Source organism: Ursus americanus, chromosome 4, assembly GCF_024610735.1.
Source record: "Ursus americanus isolate L20-20 chromosome 4, mUrsAme1.1.p, whole genome shotgun sequence".
NCBI lineage: Eukaryota > Metazoa > Chordata > Mammalia > Carnivora > Ursidae > Ursus > Ursus americanus.
The window spans coordinates 3189267-3209443 of NC_142130.1; positions in this window are offsets into that span (position 1 = coordinate 3189267).

The window sequence follows — 20177 nt, forward strand, 5'->3', positions numbered from 1 at the left end:
TGCTGATAAGGGAGACATGGCTCTCCTGATTGGGGACCTGCAGCCCCCTTCCCGGGCAGGGCATCATCCTCGCATCACACGAGATCCATGGAAGTGTTCCATCAGGGCCAGATATTTGTCTCGAGAAGGCTACCCTGGCATCGGACTGCACAGGGCACCAGGGACGAGGGCCAGATGGAGGACGGACAATACCCCGGAGGCCATGGGGCAAGAGCAGAGGCACATGACCTTGAAGATGATGATGAAAAGCAGGAGGTGGCAGCATGGAGCTGGCCCAAAAGTGCCATGGGAGCAGTGCCCACAGCTACACCGACTGGGTGCCTTCTGTGCCCGGTGTGGCTAACTTCCGTGGTCTCCAGACTAGTCCTGACCACAAGTCTAGGAAGTGTGCACCACCCCCGGCCTCCTCTCCCCTTGCAGCTGCTAGGAATCACGGTCACAGACCCTGGTCAGTTTTCATGGAAACCAAGCAGTGGCTCCCCCGCACGCTGCACGTCTGGTCGTGGTCCAGTGAGACCCTCGTGCCTGGCCAGACACTGATGTCTACCTGTCTCCACACAAATCCACAGACAGGAGGGTGTCCCTGAATTCCACAGCACCTGATGAGACAGATCCATAGAACCCAACACCCAGTGGGTCACTCGGGACCTCACCTATGGTCATGGAGCTCACCATACCCTATTTCTGTCACTTCCCACAGAAATCCTGGTTCTGATCCCCCACAATACCATACATTCTGGTTGCTGACCTGGGGTCATGCCATGAACTCACATGGCACCTTTCTTTAAGTGAAGGCTATGCCTATATCTCCTAGAAAATATTTAATGAAGTACAAGTCCATCAGGACTATGGTGTGAACAGTAGCACACAGCCTGCATGGTAGTAGTCAGTAATTCTAACAAGCGTTAACCCCACCCCCGGTCTCACAAAGCCTTCCTCCAACCCCACTGAACTCATGGTCTGCCCTCAGAAAACCCTCCAGGAAACAAACCTTTCATCTGAATGCTCTCTTCACCTTCTGCTTCAAATCTTGTCCAACCACAACGATAGGAAATTAGAAATCAGTCTCAAGAAAAAAATGGGACAGTCAAAAAAGGTGGAGATTTTTGGGGCCTGGGTGGCTCTGTCATTAAGGATGTGCTTTCAGCTCAGGTCTTGACCCCGGATCCTGGGATCTAGCCCCAAATCAGGCTCCTTGCTCAGTGGGAAGCCCGCTTCTCCCTCTCCCACCCCCTGCTTGCGTTCCCTCTCTCGCTGTCTCACTCTCTGTCAGATACTTAAATAATCTTAAAAAATATGTGGAGATTTAACAACATGATACTGAACAACCAACAGTCAAAGAAGAAATCAAAAAAATTTTAGAAGTACCTTGACACTGATGAAAAAGACAACCTACAAAAACTTATGGGATGCAGCAAAAGTAGCTTTATGGGGGACATTCATAGAAATTCAAATCTTCATCAATCCACGAAAATGCTCTCCAATAAACAACCTGATTTATGTGCTAAAGAAGTAGAAAAAGATAACAAAGCCCCAAATTAGTAGAAATAAGGAAATAACAAAAACGAATGCATAAATAAATCGAAGGGAGACTAAAAAGAAAAAATAAATGAAAATGAGAGCAGCCTTTTTTGGAAAGATAAACAAAACTGACAAACTTAGCTAGACTCACCAAGAAAGACAGAGGACTCGAATACAATCAGGAAAATAAGATAATGGATTCCAGTCTCATATCAAAATCAAAAGAACTCTTCAACCTTGGACACAACAACTTCTTGTAAGCCACGTCTCTAAAGGCAAAGGAAATAACAGCAAAAAATGAACTATTGGCACTTCATCAGGATAAAAAGCTTCTGCTCGGCAAAGCAAATGATCAAAAAACAAAAAGGCAACCTATGGAATTGAAGAAGATATCTGCAAATGATATTACAGATAAAGGGTTGGTATCCAAGATCTATAAAGAACTCCTCAAACTCGACACCCAAAAAATGGGCAGAAGACACAAAGAGATACTTGTCCAGAGAAGACATACAAATGGCCAACAGACACATGAAAAAATGCTCCACATCACTTGCCATCAGGCAAATACAAATCAAAATGACAATGAGATACCACCTTACACCAGTTAGAATGGTTAAAATTAACAAGGCAGGGGGCACCTGGGTGGCACAGACGTTAAGCATCTGCCTTCGGCTAAGGGCGTGATCCTGGCATTATGGGATCGAACCCCACATCAGGCTCCTCCGTTATGAGCCTGCTTCTTCCACTCCCACTCCCCCTGCTTGTGTTCCCTCTCTCACTGGATGTCTCTATCTCTGTGGAATGAATAAATAAAATCTTGAAAAAAAATTAACAAGACAGAAATAAAAAAAAGTCAGAGAGTATGTGAAGAAAGGGGAGCCCTCTTACACTACTCGTGAGAATTCAAGCTGGAACAGCCACTTTTGAAAACAATATGGAGGTTCCTCAAGACGTTAAACACAGAGCTATCCTATGACCCATGAATTGCACTACTGGGTATTTACCCCATCGACACAGAGTAATGAAAAGAAGGGGCACCTGTATCCCAATGTTCATAGCAGCAATGTCCATAATAGCCAAACTGTGGAAGGAGCCAAGATGTCCTTCAGCAGATGAATGGACAAAGAAGATGTGGTTCATCAATACAATGGAATATTACTCAGTCATCAGAAAGGATGAATACCCACCATTTGCACCAACGTGGATGGACCAGGAGGGGATTATGCTAAGTGAAATTAAGTCAAGCAGAGAAAGACAATTATCATATGGTTTCACTCCTATGTGGAACGGAAGGAATAGCATGGAGGACATTAGAAGAAGGAAGGGAAAAGTGAAGGGGGGGGAATGAGAGGGGAAGATGAACCATGAGAGACTACTGACACTGGGAAACAAACTGAAGGTTGCAGAAAGGGAGGGGAAGAGGAATGAATTATCCTGGTGATGGGTATTAAGGAGGGCACGTGTTGGGGCGCCAGGGTGGCACAGCGGTTAAGCGTCTGCCTTCGGCTCAGGACGTGATCCCGGCGTTATGGGATCGAGCCCCACAACAGGTTCCTCCAGTGTGAGCCTGCTTCTTCCTCTCCCACTCCCCCTGCTTGTGTTCCCTCTCTCGCTGGCAGTCTCTATATCTGTCGAATAAATAAATAAATTCTTTTTAAGAAAAAGGAGGGCACGTGTCATAATGAGCACTAGGTGTTATATGCAAACAATGAATCATGGAACACTACATCAAAAACAAATAAGTACTGTAGGGTGACATCATTAAAAAAAAAGAAAGATATGAAATCCATACAGGAAAACTGTCACTATTTGCAAATGACATGAAATCCCGAAAGATTCCACAAAAAAAAAAAAAAACTGTTAGAATAATCAAATTCAAGAAAGCTGCAGGATATAAAGTCAATATACAGAGACCTGTTGTCTTTATTTATTTTCAAATTTTATTTATTTATTTGACAGGAAGAGAAAAAGCACAAGCAGGGGGAGTGTCAGAAAGAGGGAGAAGCAGACCCTCGCTAAGCTGGGAGCACAACACGGGGCTCGATCCCAGAACTCTGGGTTCATGACCTGAGCTGAAGGCAGACGCTTCACCTATGGGGCCACCCAGATGACCCAACTTCTTGCATTTCTGTATACTGATGACACACTGTCGCAAAGAGAAATTAAAAAAGCAATGCCATTTACAATTGCATAAAAAAAATCTAGGAATAAAACTAACCAAAAATGAGAAAGACATAGTACACTCAACACATGGCAGAAAAGAAATGAAAAGCATGTGTGTCGAGGGGGGCAGGATGTATGGGTCAAAGATTTGGAAGGCAACACAAACAAATGGAAGCATACGCCATGCTCCTTAACTGGAAGAGTTAATTATGTGAACATGTCCATCGTACCCAAAGCAATCGACACATGTGATGAAATCCCTATCTGAATTCCAGCGGCATTATTCGAGCAAGTAGAAAACAGTCCTCAAACTTGTATGGAATCACAAAACACCCCAAATACCCAAAGGAACCTGGAGAAAGAAAGGTGCAGTCAACACACTCCTGGATTTCAAGCTAGATTACAAAGCTGTTGTCATCAAAACAGGATGGTACTGGCATAAACCAGACACCAGGTCAGTGGAACAGAACAGAAAGCTCAGAAACTTACCCACACGTAGATGATCCTAACTTACAACACAGCAGCAGAAGATATGCCATGAGGGAAGGACTGTCTCTTCAGTGAGCGGTAACAGGCAAACTGGTCACTAAATGCAGAAGAATATAACTGGGTCACTTTCTTACACTACACACAAAATTTTTAATGGATGAATGATATGAATGTAAGACCTGAATCCATAAACCTCCAAGAAGATTCAGGTACTAAGTCTCTCGAAATTGGTTTTGGCAAAGTGTCTTCAGATTGGACACCAAATGCAAAGGCAACAAAAGCAAAAATAAACAAGTGGAACAACTTCAAAGTGAAATCTTCCACGCGGAAAAAGAAACCAGCAAAAACTTACAAGGCTACAGACCCAATAAGAAAAAAATATCTGTGAATCATATGTGTGAGAAGAGGCTAATATCCAAAATACACACAACACTCATACAAATCAAAACCAAAAAAAAAAAAAAACTGTATAAAAAATGGGGGAATATGTGAATAGATACTTTCCAAAGACGGCACACAGGTGCCAACATACAGAAAAAGTTGTTCGACATCACTAAATATCGTCAGGGAAAAATCAGTCAAACCCACAATTGGCTATTCCCTCACAACTGTTGGAACACCTATTGTCCCAGAGACAGACACCAGGTGGGGTCAAGGGTGTGCAGACGAGGAGACTCTGTGCACTGTTGGTGTGAATGGAAATTGGTGCAGCCACTGTGACAAACGGTATGGAGGTTCCTGAAAAAATAAAAGCAACTACGACATGACCCAGTAATGGCTCTACTGAGTATTGATTCGGAGAACACAAAAATACTGCCTCAAAAAGACAGATGCACTCCCACGTTCACTGCAGCATTATTCACAAGAACCAGACATGGAAACACAGACCTTGGGGGCCTTATGCCAAGTAACTCAGACACAGAAAGACCAATACCAGATGCTCTCATGTACATTCCACGAGGAATAAACAAATACTGAACGCATAGATACTGAGAGCAGATTGGTAGGTGCCAGATTCGGGGATATGGTGGTAGAAACGGGTAAAGGTTGTCAAAGTCTCAATGCTTGTGTGAGAAAATCTGACAGTCATGAAATGTTCTGTCCAGCATGGAGACTAAAACTAATCCCGCAATATGGGGTATAGGTTTCCCTGCTCTTTGAAAGTACAGGGCTTCTGAGAAACCTTGCACAGCAGAAATGGTGTCAAGAAGGAAAGGCCATTAATTTACACGAACAATTAGACAGTGTGCTTAGACTCCAAAATTCCTTCTCTTTGGCTTTTCTTAGGCCTCAGGACACAAGTTTCTAAGGGAGGCCCAGCATAAATGAAGATAAAGCACAGCAGAGGCTCACAGACACCATTCAAAGTGCTGGTGGCTGGATGCGGAGAGCGGTTCCCAGCGGAAGGAGCTGGTTGGGGTGCACGCCGCCTCTGTTGTGCTTCTCCCCAAAACAGATGCTGAACGCGATTCTCACTGTTCACCTTTTTTCATAAGAGGGAAATCCTCTTCAGGTCTCTTCCTCTTACTGAAGATGGGTAATAACATAGTTCTTTCAAGAAAGCCCAGTGTCTTACCTGAATGTTTAAAAAGTGGGGGATACTAGTACTTGAGCATTGCTGAGGGAGGAGATGTGAAAGGTTCTCCCAGACACAAATCTCAGCAGATCCACCGGGAAAGACACCTTCCTCAGCATGCGGAACATGGACTACATCCTACCCCCAGAAACCCTCTCCTTCCCCTCGATCAGGACAACCCACAACAGCTGTGAGTTACCCCAACTCCTCCATTCTCCTTCTCCTAATAGCTAACCGATCAGCAAATCCTGTGAGCTCCATCTTCAAAATGGACCCAGAATAGGTCTAAGCACTCCATCCAAGGCCACCTGTCTGGTCCACAGTGCCTGAGTTCCTGGAAAAGCTTCGTCATTGACATGCCTTGCCGTCTTCAACACTCTGTCATCTGTTCTCAACACTGTAGCCAGGATGGCCCAGTGAAACAGGGTCTCATGGGGTTATAGCCCTGGAATGGCTTTCTTTCACCTCTCTGAGGTAATGTCCTAAGCTGTCTCCTGTGGCCACAGGGCCTTCTTGCTGCTCCTGGACATACCTGAAATTCTCCTGCCCCAGAGCCTTTGCACATGCTTTCCCTTCTGTTAAGAATGCTCTTGATGTGTTCTCACTCACATTCAGAGAAGTCTGAATTGGAGTGACAGGGACAGAAGATGAGGCTGTGTCTGTTGGGTGCGGCTGGTGGCCCAGAAGAGGGTTCTCTGCCAGCTCTCCACCTGTGTCTCACTTGTCCTCAGCCAGGAACTTGCACAGAGCCCTCACCTGTCACAACTCTCTCCCAGGAGACCCACAGCCACTCTTGGAGCCCACCCTGCCCATACCCTGCTGCAGAATGCATTCAGCTCTCATCTGGGACCCCTGTCAGCTTTACCCAGACCTGGAACTCCCCCATCTCCTGCAATGCTCATGGATTCTCCCTCTTCTTCCAAAATCACACTGGCGCAAGGCTTTCATGAGAAAGATATAATGCTAACTAATGAAAGGTTCACACCTACTTTCTCCTTCTGTTGCCTTTCTCTCCACCTTCTTTCCTACCTGTGCAAATTGTAACATATCAGTAGAACATGAACATGCTCTGAGACCTGAATCTTTCATTGCAGCTTTCTGAGGACTCCTTATGTGATAAGAAACTAGTGTATCCTACAACAGGGTGTTTTACAACTCTCATCTATAGAATAGTACAGCCCAAATCACTACAATTTTACCTCACTCTTCATGAAGCAGAACACTTTTTCCTTTCTTCTCCTACTTAAATTCCAGTTAGTTCACATGCCATGGAATATTCACTTCAGGGGTAGGATTAGGGATTCCTCACCATCATACAGTACCCGGTGCTCATCACAAGTACCCTCCTTAATACCCCTCACCCATTTAACTCTTCCCCCCACACCCCTGTCCTGCAGCAACACTCAGTTTGTTCTCCAAGGTTGAGTCTATTTCCTTGTTTGCCTCTCTCATCAACCCTCCACTCTGTTCATCTGTTTTTTTTTTTTTCTGAAAATCCACAAGTGTGAGAGCATAGGATATTTGTCTTTCCTCACTGATTCTGCTTAGCTTAATACACTCTAGGTCCATGCACATCCTTGCAAATGGTAAGATTTCATTCTTTTTGAAGCTGGGTCATATTCCATTATATATAGGTATCCCACATCTGCTTGATCCATTCATCAGTGCATGGACTTTGGGATTCTCTCCATAGTTTGGCTACTGTGGACATTGCTGCTATAAATATCATGGTGCATGTTCCCCCTTTGAATCCCCATCTTTGTATCCTTTGGGTAAATACCTAGGAGAGCAATAGCTGAATCATGGGGTTTTTCAATGTTTAACTTTTTGAGGAACCCCCACACTCTTTCCCAGACTGGCTGCACCACTTTGCATTGCCACCAACAGGATGGGAGGGTTCCCCTTTATTTTTATTTTTTTTAAAGATTTTATTTATTTATTCGACAGAGATAGAGACAGCCAGCGAGAGAGGGAACACAAGCAGGGGGAGTGGGAGAGGAAGAAGCAGGCTCATAGCGGAGGAGCCTGATGTGGGGCTCGATCCCATAACGCCGGGATCACGCCCTGAGCCGAAGGCAGACGCTTAACCGCTGTGCCACCCAGGCGCACCGGGAGGGTTCACCTTTAAGCAGAACATTATCTGCGGGCAATTTCATAAGAGGAAACAAAACCTCTGGGAGATGCACCCAGGGTCAGGCAAGCAGTTGTAGACTTCATCCCAAGGCTCCTGACGCCAAGCCCCTTGAAGCCACCAGCATGCCACTATCCAAAAGAATTCCCAGACACTCCTTCTCACTCCACCACCAAAGAAACTACAGAGAGAATATGGCAACTCAAAATATCGAGATAATACATTTAGTAAAACTAGAAAGTCAAGCTCAACTTTTAAACAGGAACAGGCCGCTTTGGATAATTTTCAATTTTCCCTCCACCCTAATTTTAACTCTTCTGATGAATAAACTATTCAATGATGAAACATCACCTTTGTGAAATGACATCATCCAAGTCTGTATCAGATGAAAAAAAAAAAGCCACCTAACTCTAGTTGCTGGCCACTCAAACATATCTTAGGCCCAATTGAATAAACACTGTTAGATGAAGGAACAAATTAGATGTTACAAACAGGCACAGAGTGAATCTCACCTTCCCTTTCTAATAAAAGAGGGTTCCTAGGAAACAGATGGTCAAAATACATTTGTAAACAATAAATGGACAGAGAAATTGTGATCCCCTGCAAAGTTCTACCTGCAGGGAAACTAAGTAATTCTTGCACCAAACCCAGAATGCTGACAGCTACTTCAATTTTACTTTGTGGCTCAACTAGAGAAAAGAAAAAAGCCCAGGAGGTTTTGCGATAATGAGAGGTTTTACCTCCAGCACTGACATAGATAGGACATTTTGCCAAACATACCTGTGCTTTCTCTGAACACTGGCGTCCTGTGACACGCTGCCTCGCTGACTCCAATGCTAACGTTCAAAACCTCGGGTGTCTTGGAGCCAGAGCAGAGAAGTGTTGTCAGCTGGGGACAAGAAGGCACCTCTGACCTAAAGCCTGCACACCTGCTTCGGTTTCTGGACGAAGGGGCAACACATACTTGTTGTTTGTCAGTAATTATCTTCATTCTCAACAGACCAATGACCTTGCCTTTTCTGGAAAGCAGACTTACTCTTCTAAAGAAACCCTCAATTCATATATTCCCAATACAACTAGAGTGGGGTCTGGTTTACGCACGCCTCCAGGCCCCCACCTGGAGGATTTTCCTGCATGATTCTAATAGCCAATTTCCACTAACCCGGGGGCACACGGGGCATAATGCTGAAGTTGGGGGATGGCTCTGGGGCTTCCTACTGCCACACCTGTGCCTGGGGGACCAGGGCACACCCTGCTGAACTCGGGGTACTGCTCAAGAGGCATCACCTGCACTGTGTCAGAGAACTAAAGGTGGGGATTGTGTGAGGTCCTTTCCCGCACTCTTCCAGGGGAGCAGGGGAAACCCTGAAATTCTGCAACCCATCCCACCAAAGCTCAGGGGAGCGGGCGCCCTGGAGTTCACGGGTATGGAGATAAGGCCAGTTGAGGACATGGGGCAGAAGAGACTTTAAAGGAAAAAGAAAACTCACCTGAGTCCCCACAATGAACCCTCTCCACGTGCCCTTCCAGAACCCTGCCTCCCACCTGAGGCGCACCCTACCCCTGGACCCCCACCCCAGTGCATGCTGCTCACTCACCAGCAGGGATCCCCACAGGGCAACTCTCTCTCTCTCAGTGCCCCTTCTTCTGCCCCAAGTCTGCAACCCACTGCAAATCTGGGACTGCCCACAGTGATGTAGCTCCACCCCCAAGTGGTGAATGGTCTGGGAGGGAGTTGCCTGAGCTCCTTGGATGCTGTGCAACCAGTCCTCAAGCCCCTGGAACCCTGAAAGTGCAGGGGGCCCAAGAGGAGCCTCCTCTACCCAACACCAGGCACAGGCATGGGTGGGCTCGTGGGCTGGGGCCCCCACACACACCTGGCCCCTTCCAGGGACCCCTCTAGCTGCAGACCACCCTCAGAGTCCTGCCCCTTCCCTTTCTGCACCAGCCCTCCCTGCTGGGGTGTGCCTGGTTCTGGGCAAAGTCAGTGACTCTCAGACCCTCCAAGACTTGGGCTTTAGGAAATGAAATGATTTCATGCATTTTCAGTATGTACATGTCAGTATGACTTTAATCTTATGGGAGCCAAAGAGGTTCTTTATTTTTTCTTATCTTTATGTTGGTATTTTTGGTTATTGTTTTCTTCTCGAAGCAGATGTACAACATGTGCTTGGGGCAGAAATAGGGATCATGCTTGCAGGTTTTGCCCAGTCATTTTGAGCTGGGTAAAATGTTAAAGGATAGCTTGCCTGGGAGCCCAGGATCAGGGCCCACAGATGATATAAGATAAAAATTACTTTTATCATTATAATTACTCCTAAATGGAGGAATTTGAGACAAAAGCACCTTTCACAAGAGTACCAAGAAATCAAAATGATACCCACGAAAGGCTGCCTGCTCCATGGTCAGCACATTTAACAGAAGTGTTCACAGTCTCTGGACTCCTGCCCTTCTCCTGCCCAAATCTCTGAAGCACACAGACCACTTAAAATCAGAACTGTAGAACTGCTAGACACCTTAGAGATGTCTGGCACCATTCCCTTGGACTGCAGAATAAACCACAGTAGCTCATTGTCACAAACTAATTTCAACATGACGTGCCCCCTGGATGCACTAAGTTCTTTCTCTGCAAATGTTGACTAATGTAAGTCACAGTCATACCATATAAACACTACGATGGCTGGGAAGTCATCGTAGGTAAGGGAATATTTTAGCCATGTTTATAAGCATTGGCTCACTTTGTAGAAGAGGCTGAGCTGAGTGTTTTTAAATACTATTTCAGACCTGTTTTACAGCACCCTCTGAACATACCAGAGCCTGAATCGACTAAAAGAGATAGTTGGTTTCAGTGACTCTAATACCAGAAAAATATTATACTGTCTCTATTCCTAAGGATCTTTGAGTATCTTACCCAGAGGTCCTCCACTGAGATAATGATCTTAATGATCACCATTGGCAGAGGTGAAAAGGCCCGCTGAATTAGTTCCAGTTGTCCACATGACAAGAAAATCCTGATACTTGATAGGTTTCCAGATCGAGAAGACCAGAGATAGGAGGGAAATAATACCCTGTATGGAATAACAAGGGATTTGGAGTCAATTTGGGGATCCCACTTAGGTTTCTGACACTAAAATCCTCTGTGACTCATATCATCTGAGTCCCTGTCTAACCACCTGAACATGTGCCTAAAAATATCTACACCCTAGTTGAGAAGTTTAAGAGGCAGAATGCTACAAAGAGCCAGTATGATGTCTCTCAGGAACAGGTGATCAGGAAGCCATAATTGCTATTGTGTCTATTTCTTTTCCAGAAGAAAGAACACATGTTGAATCCATAATCCTAATAGATGACTAACCAGAAGATTTTCAAACCTGAAGGAAGGCCAAGAAGTCGCTCTTGTGTCATATTTCACTCAGAAATCATGTTGTTGGACTGGTGAGGATGATACGATAGCAACGTCATCACTAAGAGTGGGGAGCTTCTAATTTCCATACGGCCATGTTGACCCCCTTAGCTCAGAGCCACCAGAAAGGGCAGCTGGGGAGGGGGCACCGTCATCACTATGAGTGGGGAGCTTCCCATTTCCATATGGCCATGTTGAGCGCCTTAGCTCAGGGCCACCAGATAGGACAGCTGAGGGGGACCACAGGCCAAGGCTGTCAGGTGTGGCTGGGGGAGGCAGAACTCTGACTTAAGGCTCAACTCCTGTCTAGGTTATTATAATGCTCTTCACAAAGAAAGTGCCATTGTGTGTGAGCCCTCATGTAGAAAAGGTTCAGAATTTCCATTGAGTTTCCCTCTCTGACCTTTAGGATATGTAGCAAAGTTCCATTTAATTTTTAAACATTGAAGGACTTCCTGGTTTTCTTTTCACTATGACTGTGGCTCAATTCCCCTCTGGTCTAAGAATAGAATCTAGTTAATATGAGGGTTTAACATTTGTAGCCTTGATTCATGGCCCCACCTATCATCTATTTGGGTAAAGAGTCTATGACCACTTGAAAATAATGTGTTCTGCACTTATTATGGAATGTTCCCTATATGTCAATTAGGTCACATTTGTTACCAATGATTTGTCTGCTTTTTCTGTCAGATATTGAGAAAGGTATATTAAAATCTTCAAACAATGCTGCTCTATTCAACGTGGCATCAGAGAATCTACCAGTGTTAGAAGGCAAGAGAAACAAAAAGTATAAGAATTGAGGGGATAATTTGACTATTCACAGATAATACGATTGTGTACATAGAAAATCCAAAACAGTCTATAAATACCCTATTAGAATTAAAAATGCAATTTATAAATTTGAGATGAATTGTGTTTTCCATTGGACAGTTTCTGAAAGAAAACGTAGAACCTGTCAATCTTGGGGTAGGACATAGGGTGCACTAACCATTTAAAAGAATTCAGTGGGACTTCATAAAAATGTGACATTTCTCCTTATCTTATGACCATAAGAAAATGAAAAAGTGAACCGCAGGCTGGAAAGTAAAGATTTGCAATACACACACTGACAAAGACTTGTCAATAAAGAATTCCTGCTCATCAACCATAAAAAGTCTATTTATAAACAAATACTTCACAAAAGATTGACTGATGGCCAATAAGTACAGGAAAGGGTGCTCTACAGTATTATTTTCAGGAACAGCAAGGCCTTTCCTAAAATGAAAACATACACACAAACCAGTATTCCCTAGATGGATGGCGTCCTTATTTCTGAAGACAGCTTGAAGAACAGACTAGCATCAAAGTAAAGTGATGGAATTCCTGACACTCAGAGGATGGACAATTGACCTCAAACTACAGTACAATTTCTAGGCATCATTCGGTCCTCTGAACAGACAACTACCACATCCCTTCCTACACCACACAGGTTGCTTCCCAACCCCTACCATAAAAGAAGAAGATGAGAATCAGATAGGACTAGTAGGAAATAGCAAAAATCACATGTGGGGATTATCCTGAAACACTGATCACATAACTAGTGTAAGGAAGTGTAGGGAACTGACAAGGACAGAGAATCAAGAGGTACTTCTTTGGGAAATGCTGTCTGAAATCGTCACACATTGGTACCATCTAATGAGGGCCCTGAACATACCCTAGGGTTTGCTCACAAGGGTGTGCAACACCATTGCTGAGGACTGAAACTCTTCAAGACCTCAAAGCTTGCCTGATTGACTATTGGACTAAGAGATTCCCATGTTCTGAAAACAGATACCAACTCATTGAAAGGTTCACCTGGGCTCTCTCAGAGGCCCTACAAGAAGCTGAACCATTCACTGAAAATCAATTACACACACACACACACACACACACACACACACACACACACACACACCTGTCATTTCAGCAATTACTTAAACATTCAAGGTTCTTCCTACCTTTTCTTTTTCACATTGATATTTATACTCACATGAAATGTCATCATTTCTAATGAACACTGATGTCAAAATAGAGATCCATTGACACAATATTTACAAAATGGAACTTCCCTGCTGTAATTTTCAATATAGCGTTTTTTAAAGTTCATACATATTTTAGGTTTTTGGTAACTTATACAGGAGAAGATCAGCATTGAAAAACTCTAAATACTGACAATGAGTTTTAAGCCTAGAGAACAAAAATTGTCCAATTTCATAGATAATAAGGAACCAAAGGGAAAGCACGGAAGCTGTAGTCGAATAATTTTACACATGTGCATCCCCTATTATTCTACTGCTGAGGGGCGTGTTTTATTACCACTATACATGCATCAATTGTCTTCCACGTGCATCTGCACAGGTATAATGAATTACTACAGTAGAATGAAATGTCTGGGAACTACTTGGCGGCATCTATAATGAACAATGAAATTTCGATCTTATATTTGGTGAACTTCCACTGTCTGTCTCGTTAGACAATGGACCCTAAAGAGAAGGGGGAATGAACCACGAGAGACTATGGACTCTGGGAAACAAACTGAGGGCTTCAGAGGGGAGAGGGTTGGGGGATTGGGATGGGCCAGTGATGGGTATTAAGGAAGGTACATATTGCATGGAGCACTGGGTGTTATATGCAAATAATGAATCACGGAACACTACATCAAAATATAAGGAAATACTGTATAGTGACTAACATATCATAATAAAAAATTATTATTAGAAAAAAAATAAAGGTAAAAAAAAACAATACAGGTTTTCTGTTTCAAGAACAATCACAATTGAGAAAAAACTAACTTCCAATCCCTAAAGCAAACACAGACCAAGTTCCATTTCACTCCCCTTTATTCACATTCTCTGTGGGTTCTAAGCTATTTCCCTACCTCCTTTCCTGCTGAGCAGGGAGCCCGGGCTCGATCCCAGAACCCTGAGATCATAACCTGAGCCAAAGGCACATGCTTACCTGGCTGAGCCAGCCATGAGCCCCAGCCATGTTTTTCTTAAGCAAAAGGACACTTTCTCACAATGCCTTCACAGGACTTCACATGGTACCAGAGATCTGCATTTGCCTCTAGGAGGTTGCAGATGAAGGCAATTGCAAACTCTCACAGTGGTTTATCAAATACAATGACCTTCCTGGTGACAGTGAAACGCTTATGAGCCCACGAGAGGGTGCTGTGACACTCAGCTGTGGCTGGGCTCGCACAGAGAACCAAATCCATTTCCCTGCCTGATGTGTGTGAGGAACAGATGCCCCCACTGTGAATGAGACCCTGCCACTGAGCTGTCCAGAGATGACCATCCTCACGGAGGATGAGGATAAAGGACAATGCCTGAGGAGACCTCATCTGTCTCTTATCTTTTCATATTTTTGACAGTGGACAAATCACTGCCTAGGAGTCCCCAACTACCTTAGTCTCATGTGAATGGCCAAGAGGTTTTACAAAACACTCAAGATTTTGACCTCACAAATGCCCACAACCACTTACCATAGGGATCTAACATTAAGCAAAGATAATGTTCATTGGAAGAGAGGTCCTACCCACTGTTGTTTCTCACTTATATGCTCATCTTCCTTACCTCATGGTAACATAACCACCTTGATTCCTGCTTCTGTCTTCAGGAAGGCTGAAGTGACTTGAAGGGCATTACCCTGACATCGTTCTTTCTTAGCAATAAGATGTGGACATTTCCCTAGTCCTACACCCCCAAAGTTGAATCAGAATCAGGATTGAGGAGGCTGATGAGAGTTGAAGGTGTTTTCCTGTACACGGTGTTTTATTACCAGTAAGGATGGGTCAGAGTCCTCGAAATTCCAGAACCTTTTCATTAATGCTTCCTACTCCTGAAAGATGATGTACATTGGTCTTTCCCTGTATAGTGTGGTGACTCAGAGAAAAGTGCTTAGCCCTTTCGTCAGACTTCCACAACCACTTTGGGGCTGGCTTCCATATTCACAAAGGATGATGTTAGGGCTAAGAGGGTTCCTGTACACTGTTATTTCTTACAGATAAGTGTATGGAATTTTTGTTACATTGCCAGAACCACTTAGCGCGGGCTTGCCGGCCTCCTGGGGACGAACCCTAACCCAAGGTCGGCCCCCGAGGGGCCCCTCCCAAGGGGCCTGGTGCCACAGTGCCGGGGATTGGGGACCCCCGAGGCCAGCACTGGAGTCACCCTGCCGCCCCGCAGCAACCCGGGCTGCTAGGGGCGCCGCCAGTCTTTCAGGGCGAGAGAACTGGCAGGGCCCTCCAAGCCCCCGGGACTTTCGAAGGCCCCCTGCACCAAAACGCTTGGGCCCACACTCCCTCTCGCCATTGCCCTCACCTTGGCCTGCCCCTCCGCCTGCCGCAGAGCTGGTGGAAGGGGCCTGCTGGACTCCTGGGGGCTAACACTTACCCTAGGTCGGCCCCCGAGGGGCCCCTCCCAAGGAGCCTGGCACCGCAATGCCGGGGATTTGGGACGCCCGAGCCCCAGTGCTGAACACACTCTGCCACCCAGCAAGCACCCAGGGCGCTAGGGGCGTTGCCAGTCATTCCGGAAGGGAGAATGGGCAGGGCCCTCCAATCCCCCTGCGACCTTCGAAGTACCCCCGCGCAAAAACTCTGGCTCCCAAGCTCCTGCTCCCCTGCTCCCTAACCTCGGCCCACCCCTCCGCTCACTGCAGAGCTGGTGGATTGGGCCTGCTGGCTTCCTGGGGACTAACCCTATCCCTAGGTCGCCCCCAAGGGGCCCCTCCCAAGTGGCCTGGCGCCGCATGCCAGTGATTGGGGACCCCCAATCCCAGCGCCGGACGCACCCTGCCGCCCCGTTGCCACATGGGGTGCTAGGGGCGTCACCAGTCCTTCAGGGCAACAGAACGGGCAGGACCCTCCAAGCCACCTGCGACCTTCGAAGGCATCCCGAGCCAAAGCAAAATGCTCTGGCCCACGCTCCCGATTGCCAGCTACTTCACCTCGACCCAAACCTCCATTCACTGCACGTGGGCGGAATGAGCCTGCCAATCTTCTGGGGGCTAACCCTAACCCTAGGTCAGCCCCCGAGGGGCCCGTCCCAAGGGGCCTGGCGCCGCAACACCAGGGATTAGGGACCCCTGAGCCCCAGCGCCGGACTCACCCTGCCGCACCGCCGCCACCCGGGCCACTAGGGGTGCCCCTGGTCATTCAGTGCGGGAGAACTGGCAGGGCCCTCCGAGCCCAAGGCGACCTTCGAAGGCCCCCCCCATGAAAAACTCTTGAGCCCACGCTCCCGCTCCTCAGCGCCCTCACCTCGGCTCGCTCCTCCACTCGCTGCAGAGCCGGTGGATGAGACCTGCCCTCCTCCTGGGGCTACCCATAACCCTAGGTTGGCCCCTGAGGGGCCCCTCCGAAGGGGCCTGGCACCGCAATGCCTGGGATTGGGGACCCCCGAGCCCCAGCGCCGGACTCACCGTGTTGCCCCGCCACCACCCGGGCCGCTAGGAACACCGTTGGTCATTCAGGGAGGGAGAACGGGCAGATCCCTCAGATCCCCTGGCGACCTTCGAAGGCCCCCCGCGCCAAAATGCTTGGGCCCATGCTCTCGCTCACCTGCGCCCTCACCTCCGTCCGTCCCTCCCCTCGCTGCACAGCCTGTGGATCTGGACTGCCAGCCTCCTGGGTGTTACCCTACCCTTGGTGGGCCGCCGAGGATCCCATCCCAGGTTCCTATTGCCGCAACACCGGGGATTGGGGACTCCCGAGCTCCAGCGCCCAACTCACCCTCCCACCCTACCGCCACCTGGGCCGCTAGGGGCGCCGCCATTCCTTCAGGGAGGGAGAATGGCAAGAGCCCTCCCAGTCACTGGCCACCTTCGAAGGCCCCCCGCACCAAAATGCTTGGGCCAACGCTCCCGCTGGCCAGCGCCCTCACCTCGGCCCACCCTTCCGCACGCCGCACAGCCGGCAGATCGGGCCTCCCAGCCTCCTGGGGGCTAACACTAACCCTAGGTAGGTCCCCTAGGGCCCCATCCCAAGGGGCCTGGCGCCAGAACGCCGGGGATTAGGGACCCCCGAGGAGGAGTGCTGGACTCACCCTGCCGCCCCGCCGCCACGTGGGCCGCTAGGGGCGCCGCCGGGCATTCAGGGCGGGATAACCCGCTGGGCCCTCTGAGCCTCCGGTGAAATAAGAAGGCCCCCCACGCCAAAACGCTGGGTACCACGCTATCGCTCGACTGCGCCCTACCACGGTCAATCCCTCCGCTCACTGCACAGCCAGTGGATCGGGACTGCTGGCCTCCTGGGGGTTAACCTAACCCTAGGACAGTCCCCGAGGGGCCCCTCCCAAGGGGCCTGGCACCGCAACGCTGGGGATTGGGGAAACCCAAGCACCAGTGCTGGACTGACCCTGCCACCCTCTGCCACCCAGGGAGCTAGGGGCGTCGCCGGTCCTTCATGGCAGGAGAACGAGCAGGGCCCTCCGAGCTCCCGGCGACCATCGATGGCCCTAGCCCCAAAATGCTTGGGCCCACATACCCGCTCCCCAGCGCCCTCACCTTGGCCCACCTCTCCACTCCCCACACAGTTGGTGGATCCGGCCTGCCGGCCTCCTGGGGGCTAACCCTAACCCCAGGTCGGTCCCCGAGGGCCCCTCCAAAGGGGCCTGGCGTTGCAACGGCAGGGATTGGGGACTCTCGAGCCCCAGCGCCGGACGCACCCTGCCGCCCCACCGCCACCTGGGCCGCTAGGGATGCCGCCAGTCATTCAGGGTGGTAGAATGGGCAGGGCCCTCCGAGCCCCCAGTGAACATCGAAGGCCCACGCGCGAAAACTCTTGGGCCCACGCTCCCGCTCGTCAGCGTCCTCACCTCGGCCAGCACCTCCGTACGCCTGCAGGCCTCCTGGGGCTAACCCAAACCCTACTTCGGCGCCCAAGGGGCCCCTCCCAAGGGGCCTGGCACCACCACGCAGGGGATTGGGGACCCCCGAGCACCAGCGCCAGATTCACCCTGCCACCCCGCCGTGACCCGACCCGATAGGGGCGCTGTCCTCATTCAGGATGGGAGAAAAGCATGGCCCTCCGAGCCCCCAGCGACCTTCGAAGGCCCACCGTGCCAAAACGCTTGGGCTCTAGCTCCCGCTCGCCAGTGGCCTCACCTTGGCCCGCTCCACCTTATGCCTCACAGCCTGCGGATTGGGCCTGCCGGCCTCCTGGGGCTAACCCTAAACCCAGGTCCCCCCCGAGGGGCCCCTTTCAAGGGGCCTAGCGCCACAACGCCGGGGATTGAGGACACCCAAGCTCCTGCGCGGGACTCACCCTGCCTTCCCGCCGCCACCCGGACCACTAGGGGCGCCGCGGTCATTCAGGGCTGGAGAATGGGCAGGGGCTTCCGAGCCCCCGGCGACATTCGAAGTCCTCCCGCACCAAAACACTTGGGGTCACACTCCTGTTTGTCAGCGTCCTCTTCTCAGGCCGCCCTTCCGCTCGCCGAAAGCTAGCGGATCGGGCCAGCCTGCTTCCTGGGGGCTAACCCTAACCCTAGGTTGGACCCCGAGGGGCCAGTTCCAAAGGCCTGGCGCCACAATGCCGGGGATTGTCGACCCCCGAGCTTCAGCACTGAACTCACCCTGCCCCCCAGCTGCCACCCGGGGGCTTGGAGTGCTGCGGTTATTCAGGGCGTGAGAACGGGCAGGGCCCTCAGAGACACAGCAACCTTCAAAGGCCCCCCGCACCAAAACGCCTGGGCCCACACTCCCGCTCACCAGTGCCCTAACCTGGGTCCATCACTCCAGTCTCCACACAGCTGGGGAATAGGGCCTGCCAGCCTCCTGGGGGATAACCCTAACTACAGGTCAGCCCCCGATGGGCCCTTCCCAAGGGGCCTGGCGTCGCAACGCTGGCAATGGGGACCCTGAGCCCAAGTGCTGGACTCACCCTGCTGCCCTTCAGCCACCCGAGCCGCTAGGGGCCAACCAGTCAATCAGGGAAGGAGAACGGGCAGGACCCTCCGAGCCCCCACCAAACTTCAAAAGTCCCCCACGATAAAACACTTGGGCTCATGCTCAGGCTCGGCAGCACCCTCACCTCGGCCCAACCCTCTGCATGTTGCACAGACGCTGATCGGGTCCACAGGCCTTCTAGAGGTAACCGTAACCCTAGATCGACCCCCGAAGGGCCCCTCCCAAGGGGTCTGACGCCACAACGCCGGGGACTGGGGACCCCGAACCTCAGCACTGGATTCACCCTGCCAGCCAGCCCCCACCCGGGTCTTGGGGTGCTGCCGTTCATTCAGGGCGGGAGAACGGGCAGGGTCCTCTGAGACACGGAAACGTTCAAAGGCTCCCCACGACAAAACACCCAGGCCCACGCTCCCGCTCACCAGCGCCCTCACCTCGGTCCGCCACTCCAGTCTCCAAAAACCTGGTGAATAGGGTCTGCCAGCCTCCTCGGGGCTAAACCTAAACCTAGGTTGACCCCCGTGGGGCCCCTCCCAAGGGGCCTGGCGCTGCAACGCCAGGGATTGGGGACCCCCAAGCTCCAGCGCCGGATGCACCCTGCCGCCCCTCCCCACCAGGGCCGCTAGGGCGCCGCCGTTCATTCAGGGTGGGAGAACGGGCAGGGCCTTCCGAACCCCCGCCAACCTTCGAAGGCGCCCCGAACCAAAACGCTTGGACTCAGGCTCATGTTCACCAGCACCCTCACCTCGGCCCAACTCTCCACTCGATGCACAGATGGTGTATCTGGCCTGCCGGCCTCTTGTGGGCTAACCCTAACCATAGGTTGGCCACCAAGGGGACTTCCCAGGGGGCCTTGCGTTGCAACGCTGGGGATGGGGACCCCGAGCCCAAGTGCTGGACTCACCCTGCTGCCCTTCAGCCACCCGAGCCGCTAGGGGCCCCCCGCTCAATTAGGGCAGGAGAACCCA